This window comes from Ictidomys tridecemlineatus, chromosome 8 (genome assembly GCF_052094955.1).
Source record: "Ictidomys tridecemlineatus isolate mIctTri1 chromosome 8, mIctTri1.hap1, whole genome shotgun sequence".
Lineage (NCBI taxonomy): Eukaryota > Metazoa > Chordata > Mammalia > Rodentia > Sciuridae > Ictidomys > Ictidomys tridecemlineatus.
The window spans coordinates 121,898,648-121,916,413 of NC_135484.1; the positions used below are offsets into that span (position 1 = coordinate 121,898,648).

At 34.8% G+C, this 17,766-nt stretch overlaps 1 pseudogene across 1 annotated transcript in view; it reads right to left on the bottom strand.

Moving 5' to 3' along the window:
* LOC144365792 (phosphatidylinositol-3,5-bisphosphate 3-phosphatase MTMR3-like) overlaps nucleotides 1-12,680 on the bottom strand; it is a 54,879-nt pseudogene extending 42,199 nt beyond the window's left edge. The window contains exons 1-4 of the transcript XR_013424552.1: nucleotides 12,660-12,680; nucleotides 9,462-9,551; nucleotides 8,953-9,069; nucleotides 1,766-1,848 (exon numbers count right to left, since the gene is read on the bottom strand). The product of XR_013424552.1 is annotated as a phosphatidylinositol-3,5-bisphosphate 3-phosphatase MTMR3-like (transcript). The remainder of the gene's footprint in view (nucleotides 1-1,765; nucleotides 1,849-8,952; nucleotides 9,070-9,461; nucleotides 9,552-12,659) is intronic.
* Nucleotides 12,681-17,766: the final 5,086 nt, after the last annotated feature.

The following is a 17,766-nucleotide window of genomic DNA, read 5'->3' on the forward strand; positions in this document are numbered from 1 at the left end:
TGCACAGAACAAAACAAATTCTATTTTATCAATTGCAATTTTCATTATGTACAATTAAGAGGTTAAAATAATAAATGCAAACTGTTTTTTTAGCAATTAAGTATTTGAGGTTTAAGACTGAGTAATTAATAAGCAAACTTTGTGAAACTATGAGTGATAGTCACTATCATCATAAGTAAACCAAATCTCACTGGCTAACATGCAACTTAAATATTTACTTGAAAACTAATAAGGACAGCATTTATACCTCTTCCTTATCCCAATCAATCTGACTCATCAACATGCTGACATACAATGCTTATTGGTATCTCAAAACAGGTCAAAGGGATAAAATAAACATGTTCAGAATTTAAAATTTCTAGAGCTACTAAATTTAAAAGGCACATTTCAGATATCATTCTGCAACCATTATAGTTAAAATTAGATGAAATAAAAATAATCAATGAGTGGTAAATTTATGGAGAAGTTTTGATGAGAAGCAAGACATTTTCTCAGAGTGTTTCCCTAGACTATATTAGTTGTAAGGAAGAAAATATAGAAATTACACAGAAATCAGATGACGGCTTGATTGAAATAATCAAAATTCACCAATGAGGGACAAGTAGACTGTTCACCTATGAATATAACACAATAATGCCCTGAAAAGGACACAATACAAAATTCCAACTGAATACACAGTATTACAGTTGGGAATGTATAACATCAATTTAATCTTGATGAAACCTAGGACAAACACAAAATAAGAAACATTCTATTAAAAGAAAAGACCATATTCTTCAAAATGTAGATGTCACAAAAGACAAGGAAAGGCTGTTGTGGAAAATGTTCCAGATTAAAAGAAGGCTATTGAATTATGGCAACTAAATGTATTTATTATCTGAGCTACACTGGATTCCCACACTGAATGAGGTGGGTCAACTATCAAAATTGGAACATGGATTTGGGTTAGGGTTGTGGCTCAGTAGCAGAGCGCTCACCTAGTACGGGTGAGGGACTGGGTTCTATCCTCAGGACCACATAAAAATAAATTGATAAAAATAAAGGCATTGTGTCCACTTACAACTACAATTTTTTTAAAAAGGGAACATGGATAGTAGACTGGATAACAGTATTACCAATGTAAAACTGTGATGTTGAGAATGATACCATGGTTATGGAAGAAAACATCCCTATTCTTAAGAAAGCACTCTAAAGTATTTTGGGATTAAGAATCATGTTTATGTCATTTACTCTCAATTTGTTCAGGAAACTCTCCTCTCCTCCCACACTCCCCCTCCCCACCAAAACACACACACATCATAATACTCAGAAGGGTTCTGGGAATGATAAAGCAAATTGGGGTAAAGTGTTAACTACAGGTGACTCTGTTGTTCACCTGTTATACCATTCACCTTTTATGCTGTTTTTATTTTTGAATTTTAAAAAAACTTGAAATTATTTCCAAATGAAAAATAAAGCATTTGTCTACATAAGCAAAATATTCAAAAAATATTGTAGGAACTACTCAGAAAATATTCCTAACAGTGCTTACTTTCAAGAAGATATTTTGCCACATTTATCAAACCATATATTCATTTTTTAAGGTGTAGATGGACACAATATCTTTATTTTGTTTATTTGTTTGTTTGTTTGTTTTCACGTTGTGCTAGGGAATGAACCCAGTGCCTCACCCATGATAGGCAAGCACTCTACCACTGAGCCACAACCCTGGCCCCTTCATTCTTTAAAAAACATTTTCCACACAAAACAAGCTGCACAAACGTACCTTATAACTTTGCAATCTTTGCAAGTCAAATGAAGCTGAAATATATCTCGGCATTCAACGCTTTCTATAAGCTGTAATGGAACCTGTAATTTAAAAAGATGAAGTCCCTTAGTCAAAAATGTTCTTCAATGTACCCAGCAAGACTGATTAGAAAGATCTCCAGGGGGAAGAAGCAAAAAAACCCTGTAAATTTAACAGAATTAATAGTACCAAAGTGATCAACTACAAAGTGAATTAGGGCTTTCCTTATTCTACATAAATAGCCTCAAGCCATGTCACGGCAAGGGGAGGAACAAAGGGGAGGAACCACCTCTGGAAAAACAGTGTAATTATGTCACTTGAACATCAAACTTACAAGCTCATCTCTCAAAGTACTACTTTTACGGTTTGTTGCTGCCTATGATTTGCAAAGACACAGAAGCTGAAGGGTACTGGAGTAATAGTCCAGTCTTGCTTATAATAAAGAATCACAGAACACAGTGCAAGTGAGACTCTATTGGAATATTGACAAATGGAGTTGGCTTATGGCTTAGTGGCAGAAAGGAGGCTTGTGAAAAAGCTGGAAGTCTGAACTGCCTGTAGGTTGCAAAGAAGAGACAACAGGACAGTAGCTCCTGGTTCAGCTCTCAGCTCAGCAGGATAGACCCACAGGAATCAGAAGGAAGGGAGAAGGTCACACAGTGGTCAAGACAGTAGGTACAACTTGCTTCAAAAGACCAGTTGAAGAACCCTGTTTGCCAAGTAGGGCTTGAGAGATCTGAGCAGGCTGTAATGGTTGTCCCCCTGAAGATCTAATCAACAGAGTGTACTTGAACACAGGATTGTACAAATAGTGAATAGGATCAGAGACAGGAGGGAAAGCATCTAACGGGGTGCAAATCTTAAGGGTGACATGAGGATCCTTCTCCCTCTGTCCCTGAAATCATGCTGACTCAATAACTGGCTTCAAAAAGCAGTTTCCAAGTCTTCAAAACATAGGCTGGTAAATTAATAAGTGGATATTTTTATCCCTTGGAAAAGTAGTGGATCACTTGTCTTTTACACTATATCAAGCACAGCCAAAATTTGGCTCTAGGAGTTGCAAGCAGCCTCCCAACAATTCTTGGTTAGCCTGAGAAGGATACAGCCTCCTCCAAAGCAGAGACAAGAGTTCTGCCTGCACAGGGTGGCCCTCATGTCAGCTGAATCAGTTTCAGAAACAGGCTTTCTGCAAACCCTGCCTCACCATGCAGCTGCCATAGTCAGCAGAGAACTCTGAGAACAAGGATGCAGAGATCAAAAAGAAGCCCAGTGCTGGAAATCTGAAACAAAGAAACAGAAACTGGGGCAGGGATTAAAAAAGAGAAGAAAGCAAAATAATATTGCTCAGATGAATGGCTGTGAGTTTTTACCTCAGGGCTAAAGCCTCTTGCTTCTAAATCTATTATCTATAAAAATTCCCTTACAGTTGTAGTAAGACTGGGAATAAGGACAAAGACTAAGAAATCTTGCCTGTGTTCTGAGAAAAAAAAGAAACTTTTGGCTCTCGGTTTTTGTTTAAGTCCTTAACCCCAAGGTGTTGTGAGAAACTGCAGCCAATGTGGCTAAAATTCTTTCAAGACCTGTACATCTAAGAAGGAAAAGAAAAACAAAAATGTCAGTAGAGATAAATTATAAAGAAGGAACATGGAGATTAAGAAGATACAGATTAGAAGATAACACTGATTTGTTCTCAGGCCAGTCCTTTTGGTGCCCTGTAATAGACTCTCATCACTTTGTTTATTTATTTATTAAATGTACTCCAAATATACATTTAGATACTGATGGCTTAAAAAGTGTACATCTGACACTCAAGACCAATTTGTTCCAAGCACAGGTGCAGTAACCACCTAGGATTCTCATTCCACCTTGCCCACTCACCCCAACCCCACTCCCGCCCCCACCCCCACAAAAAGTGGCTAGCTGACAGGCAAATGAGAAGCCTGAATTTTAGGCTTGTTTTTCTAAAATTTTACCAATTAAAAATTTGCCTGCTTCCTGGCTTCCTTGAATGAACCTCCAGACCCCTTATATGCCACCAGCCTCTGCTTTCTAAATTTCAGATGGTCACAATTTACTAGGTCTCATGTACAAGACCTGGGGTGAAGTGACAGTTTTAAAAATCCACACAGAGAGGCTGCTCTCCAGTAGTCACCTGCATCCCAGGTCCTCTTCAATTGCCTTTCCTTATAGCTAGAAAAGGTAAAAAACACTTATGCTATTAGCTGTTGGGAGAATGTTATCAGCCTGTGCTACATTATTACAAACAATAGACAAGTTTTACATTTCTACTATTGGACCAGAGCCCAAGGGCCTGAGTCCAAACTCCCAGAATAAGAATTAAAACCCCCCAGAGCATTCAAAATATCTGCTACCTAAAGTGCATTCGATAAAATGTGTATGAATCTTAACATTGCAGTTGTAAAGAATAATAATAAAAATGTTGGTTCTATGTTTCAAATCAGATTAGAGATACTAGACAAGACACCAAAACCAACAATGTGTTCTCAAGTCAGATATACAGAAAAGCGATTTTAATACTCATGCAAACTAACAAATGCAGGGGAGTTTAATATGTAGCAAGAGCAAGGACATTTAAAAGAGAAACACCTAATTTTGTATCAATAAATGATTCTTTTTTTCATTTCTCCATTTATCCTCTCTGATTTGTCCTCTCTTCCTCCTAAAAAGGCAGAATTTGCCACCTTTTCCTCTTTGACATTCAACTATACTGTTTTTCTACTTTAAGACCTACCACATGGCTCTAGTTTTCTTAACATTTCTCACCTATGGAAAGGATCTCTTACCATTTCTATGACTAAATATATGCACTACTCGACCTCATAAACAAAGAATCAAATATTCAAGCCCAGTCTATTTCCTAGCCCAGGTTGGTTGAAATACACTATAAGCAAGCAGCAAAGTCTGGGTTAGAATCCATGCTGCCTTTTAACCCAGGTTCCTTCGACCACATATGGTGTGACTTTCTTTCTTCCCCTAAGACTGACTGCCTTTCTGTTTAATACGAGATTTCCTTCACTTTACTTCCAAAAACAAAAATTTGGTTTCTCTACCAGGGATCATCAGGAGAAAAACAGAATTTAAAATAAAGATTCCTCAGAGGCAATTCCATCTGCAAAGGAAATAGAAAATCACTTTCAAACCTTCTCCAGACCAATGATTCGATGTTTCAAACAACTCATTTTCTTTTTGCTTCTTTCTCTTCCATCTTCTACTTGTCAGGTAATTCTATCTTTTTATAATGCATTTGGTCTAACAAATTACACCAAACTCATGCTCAAACAATGCATAAAACACCTGGTACTGTTAATCAAATCCTCAAAAGGTCAAAAGTTACACTTTACAGGCACCAAAACCCAAGAGCATCAATCCACAAAAGCAAAAAAGAAGCAATTTAAAAATTTAATAGACATACATATGTATTAAAGACCCATAGTACTGTCATATTCATGAGGGATCTGACATCATCATACTCTAGTTTAACTCTTGAATTCATTCTGTGTGTGTGTGTGTATGTGTGTGCATGCATGTGTATTATTTTCAAGCACCAGGATTTAGAAGTGGAATAATTTCTACCTTTTTAAAAACAAGCACTCTTTTCATAATCTGAATGAGAAGTATTAATTTGTACATATGAAGTAAAACTGACAATAACACAGTAAAATAATAATTCTAATGATAAAATATAAAATAAAATGGAATATCTAGGCACCCAATCTAATCAGAGGAGGAAAAATACTTATACGCAAGCTATCTCCTTCCAGCCCTGATTTCAGATGCCTCAACTATTACATGAATGCTAAGCCAAAATATACTTAAGTATTAACAATAACCTCCTCCTGGTAATATGGGGAATGAAGGTGATTTTTGAAGGAAAATGCAAAGAAGTGCAAAGAAAAGGTGTTCTAAACTACTATACTTCCACACTTTTTTCCTAACAGGCATTGACAGATCGACTTGAAAAACGGAAGTTTAATGTGTTCTTATATACAAATGTTGATTTTACAAATTATTTCTGGCTAAAACTCAGATTACATTTCCATCACTTATGTATAAACTGAGGACCTTAATCTTCACCCAACAATCTGTTCTCATCAAAGCATACCCCTAGAATAGGGAAGCAAATCATGCAGAGAAGACACATTTTGCTGATTTGCAAAGTGTACATCTGACACTCAAAACCAATTTGTTCCAAGCACAGGTACAGTAAAACCTAGGATTCTCATGCTACTTACTGGGATTTTAGAAATAGCAGATTGAGAAGCAGTCTATTGAATTATACAACAAAAAGTTTTTTTAAACTTTCATAAATTCCACTTGAACATTTCTTTGTTTATATATTATCTAAGTTTCAAAGAAATATACCTGCATATATGTAAAAATATAGTTTTGGAAAAAAAGTAAGAATGGAAGCAATTCATACCTTAAATGTTAAAAACGAACTCTATTACAGAGATTGTTTACCCTAGGAATTGGAACCTTGATATTTAGTGAATATGTGTAGATTAAGGTAATGATGTTCATGGTACCTAAATATACTGACACATTTTACTCAATGTGCTGTGAAATTAAAAAAGAATACATGATATCAGGTAGCTTTTTAAAACTTGATGGCAAGTTATTTTCTAAAGTGCTAAATGATGTAAAGTGGGGCATGCTACAACACAGAAAGGCACATTTAGATACTGATGGCTTAAAGATTATTACATCCAAATCAAACACATTTAACAGGGGTTTCTTGATCTCCTATATTTTACTAAAGTATTTATTTGCTGAGGAAAGGACAAAGGGAGGGAGGTGAGAAACAACACTATCAATAACCCATGTCTGATGCAGGAGAAGTCATTATTTCCTGGAATAACTTGAGGTTCCAAAAATTTAATGCTATGATGAGATTAACATATTAGTATGGAGAAAGGCTGATCTATCTAAATAGGAAGTGTTTATAGACACTACAATGTCAAAATATTTTTGCACAACCATCTTTTTTTGCAAAGCCATTATTTTGGGCTTTTAAGTGGCATGTAGGCTCTAAGCCTTAGAATTATAATGCTAGAGAAAACATGTATATGAGGAACTGGGTCCAAAAGTAAGAGCAGTGGTAAGTTTCCTTAAGCATAATACTTCATCTGTAAAAGGGACCCACAATTCCAGTAAACAACCTACACATAGAGCTACTATTTGAGACAAAAACCATACATACACACAAAATATACAGCCCTATTCCCATAGAAATACATTGTTTTAAAATGAACTAATGAACTATAAATTCAAAAAGGGGGAAAATTGTTCAAAGTCTATTTCAAATTCATAGTAACTTCAATTAACTTAATATCTATTAAATAGCAAAACATCACGAAACAAGCTGGATCCTGGAGATACAAAAGATGAAAACCAAAAATTTTCAATATGCCTAGTAAATATTGTAAAGATATGTTCAAGATAAAGAAGAGGCCACATGACTATAATTAACTGTCAGGAAAGGAATGAGGACTGAGCAAGGCTTTTTAGAGGAAGTTATCACCTGAAGTGGGTTTTGAGAGATGAAGAGACGTTTGCTGAGCAGGAAAGAAGGGAGAGATAAGTAAAACTGAAGAGAAGTATGAGGTATGACTGACCAGTCCAGGGAGGCTGGTTTTACTAGTATAAAAGGTGAGAAGAGGGAAGAAGAATGTAGAAAAGCTAGCAGGGACTCAAAGATCACTGTCTTACATCATGCAAAGTAATTTGATTTTCATCTTAGAAACAAAAAAGAAACACTGAAGGGCTTTAAGATAGTGAATGGCAAGACTCTCCAACCAACCATTCCCAAAATAGATCTAAAACCAGTTAAAACCCAAAATGCTGATAATACAGTATGGCATGGGAAAATGCAATGACATGAAACTCTATCATTTTCACATGCAATTTACTTTTACTGAAATAACTTCATCGATTCCATCCATTTAAAACACTGAAAGAAAACAAAATTAAATTGTGTAGTTCTATTAATTATTACTTCCATAGTAGATGATGGGAAATTTTTGATGGCTGAAATTTTAGAATTTCCACCTTTTCTTTTCCATCATACACTCAAATTCAAATGGACCCTCCTGATCATAATGCTATATGGTATGGAAGATAAGTATTGCCTCATTCCTTGATGAATTTGGCACATACTTTTAACTGATGGGCAGAAAATTGATGTAACAGCTAAGATTGTAGCCCAAATCTAGAATCCAGAGGAATTCAGGTCAAAAGGGCTCCTGGACATAAATGCTTAACTACAAAAAGAGATTAGATTAGATTAGATTAGATAACACATACTAAGAAAATGGCAGCCACTGACTCATGGTAAATCAAAGAGGATTTGGGTAACTTTTGGACTGGTGAGTAAAATGAATAAAAGTGACAGATCTCAAAGAACCACAAAATGAAAACCAAAACACAATCTGAATGGGATATAATACTGACCTCTTATTAGGTGTTATAATATATTTCTCTGTGCTAGCACTGACATGCAGAAAACCACAATACTAGCAAATGAAGAATGCATTTGTTTTGTGCAAGTACAACTTTTGTGCCTCTGTGGGTTTCATTTAAATCTACTAATGACAGCAGTACACTGAAAGATTCAGTTCACTGAAAAGACCCTCATAATTGAAAAAGGGTAAGTATACCCTTGAGAATTCCTTTTCTTCAGTAATATATGGTCCATTATGCAAATAAACATTGCGCTTAACATCTATACTTATACCACTTAGGAGCCATTAGAGTAACTTCATCCTATAATGAGTCTGCAGTGAGCTCAAAGCACATATCATCTGACATTGAGGCCCAGGAAGTAGTTGGTAACTACTAACAATTGAGGAATAAAAGCTTTTTCAGACTCTGTACTTTTATAAAGCTTAACATAAGGCATTACTTAGTGCAAAATATTCAGTTTTAACTAAACTTTGAACACCTCAGCTGACAACTGAATACATCATTTTAAATAAGGCATAAGAATTGCTGACTAACTAAATGTCCTTCGAGTGCAAAACAGAGAAAAGCAGAGCACACAGTGCTCGCACACACCCAAATCCTGTATGTCTCTGAGTACACTACAAAGTTTTTTCAACTTAAACTTTCTATGTCTACCTTAGAGACAGTAGTTAGTAATCACTTACATTAACAAGAGACTCCTTGAACTTGATGTGAAGTCTATAATCTGAAAGGGCAATGATGGCATCCTCATCACGACCCACATACTCTGTGCTCTCTCCATGAAGTTCAAGGGAAGGAACCTTCAAAATGAAGAAACTCTTCAGAGTTCTGAAGCAATTAAGGCCAAGTCTTTAAACAAAGGTCAGGTGAATAGATGGTGCATCCTCTCTTTAAATGGACAGTCATCCAAGTTTAAAGTACAGTACATAAGTAAAGAGGATGAGATTATACCCACCAAATTCAAATATAATTATTCAAATCCTGGACTCCTAAAGGAATGATAGAGGACATCATCTCAAATAATGAATTCTAAGAACATAAGTCTTGCTACAATGGTTTCCAGCTTGCATTTCTATAGGTATGGCTTAAAAAAAATATATGTTTATAAGTCCATCCCTTTAATCCATTAGCTCTGCTACATCATTACTATGATGCAAAATACATATTACAATCCAAAGTGGCCTATGATTACCTGAAGATTCTCATCGTCCCAAATCAGCTGCTTCCTGGGAAAGATCTGATTGACCTGGATGCACTCAAGACTGTGCTGAGTCTCTTCATCCTGAAAAAAACAAAAATTTTAAAATAAATAACTTAAAAAACTTCTAGTTATCTATATTTAGTTTTTCTGCCATGTCTTCTCACATAATCACAGTAAGAGCCCAACGACCAAGGCAAATAGGCAGAAAAATGCAAGAAAAAAAATATTAATTCCCCAAACTGTTCCATCAACATATTAACTGCTACTATGGTTTGGATAAGTGTCCTCCAAAGGTCCATATGTTAAAGGGCTGGCCATCAGTCTGTGGTGCTACTGGGAGGTGGTGGTACCTTTAAAAGGTGGGGCCTAGTGAGAAGAAGTTGTGACACAGTGGGATCTGCCATTGAAGGAGATATTGGGACTCCAGCCTTTGTGTCACCTTTGATTTTTATGTGAAATTTTCATCAATTGAATCTTGAAAGAATATTTAAGAAAAAGTAAGAACTAAATTTCCCAAATTTGAAACATGTATGAATACCAGCCCTAATTTACTCTGCCCTATATTCCCAAATAAATCTATTTCTGTTAAGGAAATTTCAAAAGAGAAGAAAAACTTCTCATCTAAATTGCACTACAATTTAATTCACATTTTAAAAAGTCATGTTACAGGAAGACACAAAAGAAATGTAATCTGTTAGAAAGCCTGACTCAAAATGATAGTGAAATCTGCTTACACAGATTTTTGAGGAGAGAGGGGAGCAGTGTTGGGAGTTGAACCCAGGACTTGATACATACATACATACATACATTTTTTAACACAACCATTTTTAAAACAGCAAAAACCACATCATGTTCAACTTATAACCACTACTTACTGAACATTTAGCACATGCTACTTATTACAATGTTGTAAATCTCCTTAGGGTGGGAGGGGAGTATAAACAATACTTAGGATTAGAGTTGCTGTTAAATAAAACCATAAGATTACATTACTTTTATCAGTGTGGTTCTTCAAGTGAAGTCTGCAGATTCTATGAGGTCAAAACCACCTTCACAATAATATTAAGGCATTATCTGCCTTTTTCCTACTGTGTTGATACTTGTTCTAATACTGTAAAAAGAATAAGAAGGGTAAACTGAGCACCTTAGCACAATCAAGGCAGACATACCAATTTAACTAAAAATGACCTTGGAAAAGGCAGGAGAAATTTATACTGAATTATTATGGTTGCTTCAAGGAAAAATATCTGTGTGACTTTCAATTAACAATGAACTAGCCATTTTTATGCACAATTTTTAATTGAAAGAATAACTGATGGACAAATTGTGGAAATTAAGACTTGGCCATATGGCAGATCTTTTTTCCAAATGACAATGTATTTTTTATGCAAAAATTACAATACTGGAAAACCTGTCATCTGCCACCATGAATTTGATAGCTTTCCAATACTCAAAAATTTTGTGATAATATCAGTGTGATATATCAAATATGTTTTAAAAATTCACTATATGTCAACAGTTGAAAGACCTGCATTGCATAATGAACCTATTATTTTCCTAATGACCAATGTATGATATTTCAAATCATGCATGGATAAAAGTGCAAGATAAGGGCTGGAGTTCAGGGGTAAAGTGCTTGCCTAGCACACACAATGCCCTGGTTTTGATCCCCAGAACCACACACCTGCCAAAAAATTACAAGACAGATCAAAAACGGTTAAAATAGAACAAAGAGGTTCACTTATAGTTTTAGATTCACACTGCAACAAAATTAAGGAACTACCACTTGTCAAGTTTTGGTGTAGTATTAAAAGAAAATACTAAAATATCTAAAACACTTTTAAAATATTCTTCGCTTTTCTAACTACCTATTTATGAATGGCTGAATTTTCCTCACATTTGAAATAAAATATATTTTAATAGATTGAATATGAGAGTAGATATGAGAATGTGTCATCTATTAAATCAAGCATTAAAGAGATCAGAAAATTTACACAATTTTTGAATAAGAAGTTATTTTTAATTAAAAATACTTATATTGCCATGTAATTTCTTACTTTTAAATGAATTTATAAGCATTTGAGAGACTTCTCAGCTTTAATTTCTCACAATTACTCACAATTTAACAATGACCTCAACCATCATTCTAGTAATCTTTGCTACAAAATGACTAAACCATTTTATTTTGAGACATGAACTTTTTAAGGGCCTTTTATAAAGATTAATATTTAAAATTTTTAAATAGCTTCAAATTATAAAAATGTAATTTTACAAATGGTTTATAAAATGCTATGAAAAATTATGAAACTTCCATTATTAAATATACTTTTATTATTATTATAAAAAATTATTTCCCTAGGATTACAAGCATTCCAGGATAATTGTTAAGAAACTGTAGCTGATAATCAAATAATTTTAAAAGCAAAATTATAAAAAAAAAAAAGAAAACAACTTTTGTTTCTTATGTAGCCGAAATAAAAATGTTTAATGAGGGCTGGGGTTGTAGCTCAATGGTAACGTGCTTGCCTAGTATATGTGAGGCACAGGGTTCCATTCTGAGCATCACATATAAAAAAATAAATGAATAAAGGTCCATCAATAACTAATATTTTAAAAAAAATACTTAATTAAGTGATGCACTTTAATAAGGCTGATATGATAGAGCTTAGTGGTCTTGGAAAGAGTAATTACCTAAAGTGTACTAAAGTCTGTAAATGGCTCCACTCCTATAAACACCAAAATAACTTGTTAGATGAAAAATGTTGAATTATGTCCCATCTGATTCAAATGTATGATATGTCAAGGTCATTGTACTGTCGTGTGTAACTAATTAAAACAAATAAAAAATAATAATACAAAAAAAGAAAAATGTTGTGTTGATCTGTACTATATTATGCCTTTCCACTCATTTCCTTTGAAGTCAATTAATGAGTGAAAGAACAGGGGGAAGTAATTTTTTTTAAAAAAGAACCCACTTTTCTACCATAAGTACTGGCTTTAAAAAAATCCTACTTTCATTATTAAAAGGTATCTCTTGACGTAAAGAAGGCTTAATGTTTACACTTAATGGGAATAAAAGGAAAAGAGAGAGAATCCTGAATCAAGAAAAAAATGTTCTCATGAACCAACAGGGAATAGGTAGGAAATGCTATAAAAGAGAAAGAGGGGACAGCTTTTAAAAATTCTTACCTGAAAGTACACTTTAGACATACCTTCTCAGCATCACATTAACTAGCTTTTTAACTCACAGAAATGTATAAGGCCTAAACTTTTACTGTCTTTAAGATCATTTTACAGAGGCACTCATTTTCTTTATGTGATTCCTCGACCCAGTTTTCCACTGACCCTCAAAACAGCTCAGAATTGAAATAATGTAGCAGGCTTTTTAAAAAGAGAAGAAAAGGAAAAAAAAAAAAAGGAAAAAGAAGCCATTTACCTATTCCTTCTTGTTAGCACACTCACTTTGGTGCTAATCCAGACGAATGTACCTAACCAAAGTAGCTACTGAACACTGAAAGAAAATTGTTTTCAACATATGAGAACTGACAATTAAGCCAGCAAGACAAGACCATGAAGTACTTATTTTCAGTTAAATCAAATAAATGCTCTTTTTAAAAAATACTGCCTCAGCTCATATTACCTATAAGGCTTCAGAAAAATGTCCCCCTGGGTTGGGGTTGTAGCTCAGTAGCAGAGTACTTGCCTGGCAAGTGTGAGGCACTGAGTTCGATTCTCAGCACCACATATAAATAAATGAATAAAATAAAGCTCCATCAACCTCTAAAAAAATATTTTAAAAAAGAAAGAAAAATGTCTCCCTTTACACAGAACTGCATTTAACCTCAAAAATTTAATTAACATTAGGACCAACTAACTAACTGCCTAATTTTATTATAGTCTCTGTGATTTTACAGGTATAAAAGGAAACCCAACTTGACACAGTTAATAGGGAGGGAAACAGGGAAGAGGCATAACTGGAAAGTAGTGGTGTGATAAAAAGCTGGGAACAGATTTTGCTTAGGCTATATGAACTTATTCATTAGTATTAAAAAATGCATTCCACGTTGTTGATTTTCTGGTATTACTCAGGAATGCCAGGTGATGTAGAATCTGATATTTCTTTGGCTCCACCTAGCTCTGTCACTAGCAGGGTCACTTGCAAAATCCCAAAAAGGGATCAGTCAACCAGAGTTTCATGAGGGTTTCTGCTAGTGGCTAAATTATGCAGGTAAGAAAGTTAAGTACATACTTCAGAGGAGAAGTCAACATTAAATATGAATATTTAAAGTACATAAGAGAAGACTGCTGAACAATTAAATCCTATGAACTAATATATATATATATATATATATATATATATATATATATATATATATATATATAGTGTTCATGTTCAAAAAATGTATAAGTAATCACCTGTCTTCTTACTGTCAGTATTGTCCATACACTATTCTTGGGGCTAGTATTTATACTCATTGAAAATATATTTCCCTTGCTACAATCCTTGAAATTTGGTCAAATCAATTCAAAGGGCTAGGGAGCACAGAGTAGGAATCAGATAAAACAAGTAGTCATAAACTGATAGTTACTGCAATTGATATATATGAGAGTTCACTATAAATTCTTTCCTCATATAAGTCTATGCTTAAGATTTTCGATACTAAAAATAAAAACATCGTTTCATAATGCCTGGTCTCTCAAAGAGACATAAATATCATTTTAGATCTTTTAAGATTACAAGAGGCAGGAGAGGATGTTACCTTTAGATTACTACAGAAATATACATCAAAAACAAAATTCAATACTCCTTTCTTACACAAAACTAAGGATTAAGGACATATAATCTGAATGTTAAGATAATATGGTATATTAAATGTATACCATATGAGTGAATCAAAGCCTCAATAACTTGCAAGATATTATGTAGCTAGTAAAATGATCTTTAGGAATCCAGTAAATCAACATAGGAAAACATTTAATGCATTGAATGAAATGAGCAAAAGACTTCATTATGTTATTGTAACTATATATGTAGATATATGAATGACAAGGACTACTTAGGAAAACATACAACCATAAGTTCTGGTGGTAGAATTACAAATGAGAATTAAAAAAATTTTTGTTATAATGTTTTATGTGGGGGGCAGGATGCACCATGGTCAAGCTGTTCCCCAACTATCACACATAGAGGTGTCTCCACAACGTTTATGCAGCACAGGGGCAGGAAGTACACAAGGAAGATAGTTGGGTCCAAAGAGATCCCAGCAGCACCAAGAAGAGGACCATGCTATTTGTTTCTAGCTATGTGGTATAAGATGAAGGACAAAGTCTCCATATAGAACAGATTTGCTTTCATAAGCCCATAATTTGATAAACATTAGCATTGGCATAGCATACCATATAAATACAAGGCAAGCACTTTTTCAATTCATTAAAAACTAAGACCCAGCACCACAAAAAAAAAAAAACTGAGACAGGTAGTAAAATAAAATGTAGTCTAGAGAATTAAGAGTAATGTTAATATTAATGTTAATGTTTGGGTCCAAGAAATTAGAAAGTTGTAATGCCCACAAAATAAGAAAAAAGAGTCTACCTTTAAGAAGAGAACAGTTACCTTTCTCCTCTTTTTCATATGACATTTCTGCACAACTGCCTTTTTTGTTTTCTTTTACTATGTTTTTAATTTTAAGAGCATTTTCCATACACACCCCTAATCAAGCTTGAAATTAACATGGTCTTTTCAATTCCTTTTTTGTGCACCAGCATGAAACAGTTTGGATCTAGGAAACACCATAAGGTAGAAACAGGGCAATATTACAGAGAATCATTTTTCTCTTAAGATTTGAAGTGCTGTTTATATGTCCTCAAGATTAATAAAAATGTAGTTGGCTTGTTGCTCCATCTTCTCTGCCTTCCCTGGACCCAAATGGTCCAGAAATCACTAAACTGTCCATGATATGTTCTTTTCAGTCAAAGATTCAAGCAGGGGAATGCAGATCTGCTACCCTACTACCGAATCAAAATACTGCTTTGAAGAGACATAGATAGGCTGGGGATGTAACCGAGCGGTTGAGCACTTGCCTAGCATGTGCTAAGCCCAGGGTCCAATATCTAGTACCAAAGGGCAAGAAAGGAGGGTGGGGGGAAAGAGAGCAAGACTCATAGGAAATATAGGGAATTGCTTTGTGAGGTAACACATGTTAACTAGCTCAATGTAGCCATTCCACAATATATACACACTTCAAAGAACATTGCACACAATATACATAATTTTGCCAATTAAAAAAAGTAAAGACTATTCAGATGAAAAATCATTGTCACTATATCCTACTTCCTAGAAATTTCTTTTTCTCTCTTTTCTTTTTTCTTCTTTTGATACTGAGGATTGAGCCCAGAGCCTTGGGATACTACTGAGCTATACTCCAGGCCAGTTTCCTAGAAAAGGAATGAAAAACCTAGAGTCCAGGAACCATATGTTATTCTTTGGTTCCATTCACTAGCTGATTTAAAATGAGACTTAGTGTCCAGGTCACAGAATTCAAGTTAAGAGAAATGAAACTGCTCCATACACTGGAGTACCCTATCATTACTAATAATAAAAGAAGAGAGATTCTAGGGGAAAGAAAAATGATTTCTAACAAAAACAGAAATGGGTAAGTATGGATTAGTGTTCAGCTAAATTTTTAGAATTGAGTTCAACTCCAATTTTCTTATTTCCTTATACTTACCATGACAGGAGGTCCAGATTAGGAGGAGAGATCCCCGTCCCTTCTTCAGTGTCTGACAAAGCTCTTCTTTCTCTTATGCTGAGATCTTTTATTTAAGAGAAAGAGAAAGAGAAAAAGAGCAAAATTGGCAATAGTTTTCCCCTAATTGGTATATCCTAATTAAAGGAACTGCACATATACAAACTAAAAAACTGAACAGAATCACTCAAGAAACAGTTGAATATCGTCCTGTCAGTTCTCACTAGTCAATTCCAAACTTGATAATGCCTTTGCAAAAATCTTTCTGGATTTAACCTAGTTCTGAAAAAAAAGTAGCAAATGCTAACATTCTTACACTGATAGTTGTTAAAAACAAAAAGGCTAAACCTTGGATGAAAGTAATAATTAAAATTAACCTGTAAATGAGAAAACAATATTCTTTTATTATTTTTAATTATTTCTAGCAAAATTAGTTATTACATTAATTATCCAATAACTATTTAAGTTCAAAGCCAAGTAAGATATACTTTACCTTGTGAGGAAAAATCCTGATAAAACTAGATTTAAAATATTTGGATTAAATTTTAATCATATGATGAAAAACCTGTTTATGTGTATAAGCACATGTAAATCAAGACCTGAGAGGTCACATTTTTCAGGGGTTCTTTTTATCTTCCCTGCATATTTTTTCCTGGTTCCTCCTGAACTTAGTACTAGCTACCCTACGTTTTCTTACATCAGGATCCAGAAGCCTAACTTTCAGATACCTCAACCATAGATATACTGAGTTTTGAGAAAAACAATTTTCACAAGAAAGACAAAAACATCTTTTAGATTTGTCAATAACAAGAACAACTACTAAAAGCAAATACTCACTATAAGAACGATCAAGACTTGGGGTGGGGTGGGAGGGCTTGGGTTGTAGCTCAGCTGTAGAGCACTCACCTGGCACGTGCTAGGCCCTGGGTTCCATTTTCAGCACTGCATAGAAATAAATAAATTAAATAAAGGTATTTTGTGGAGAGCAGCACACCCCAGCAACTCACCCTCAACGTCTTTTTCTTTTAAAGGTCTTCTCCCACAAACGCGAAGAATGGAGTCCTCAGGCCAGATGGAGCAAGTATTTGTTGAAGATCAGTGTAGAAGACTCGCAGTTCAACACACTGCGTGAGGATGGGTCGTCTTCTCTTCCGCCGTCTTCTTCTCTTCTGACTTCTTCTTCTCTTCCACAGTCTTCTTCTGCCATTGTCTTCAGTTATCTTCTGCTAAATGTGTTTGGCAAGAGGTCTTATATAGCACTTGGGTTACTGTGATTGGCTCAAAGTTATGCTAATTAGAGTTTGAAAAATGTACCAATGCTATTGGTCCAGACTTTGGCCAATCAGGTTTGTAAATGATCTAACGCTATTGGTCAATTCTGTATTCCCACCATTCATTCATGTCTGACCCACTTCCATTTTCTCAATGGAGATTGAGTAGTGGGAAGTTGAGATTGTGGACCCAGCTGCAGTGATGCATGGCATGGGCTTCTGCAGCAGGCCTCCCTGCTGTGCCAAGGCCTGGCTGCTGCAGATGACAGGTCTGACAGG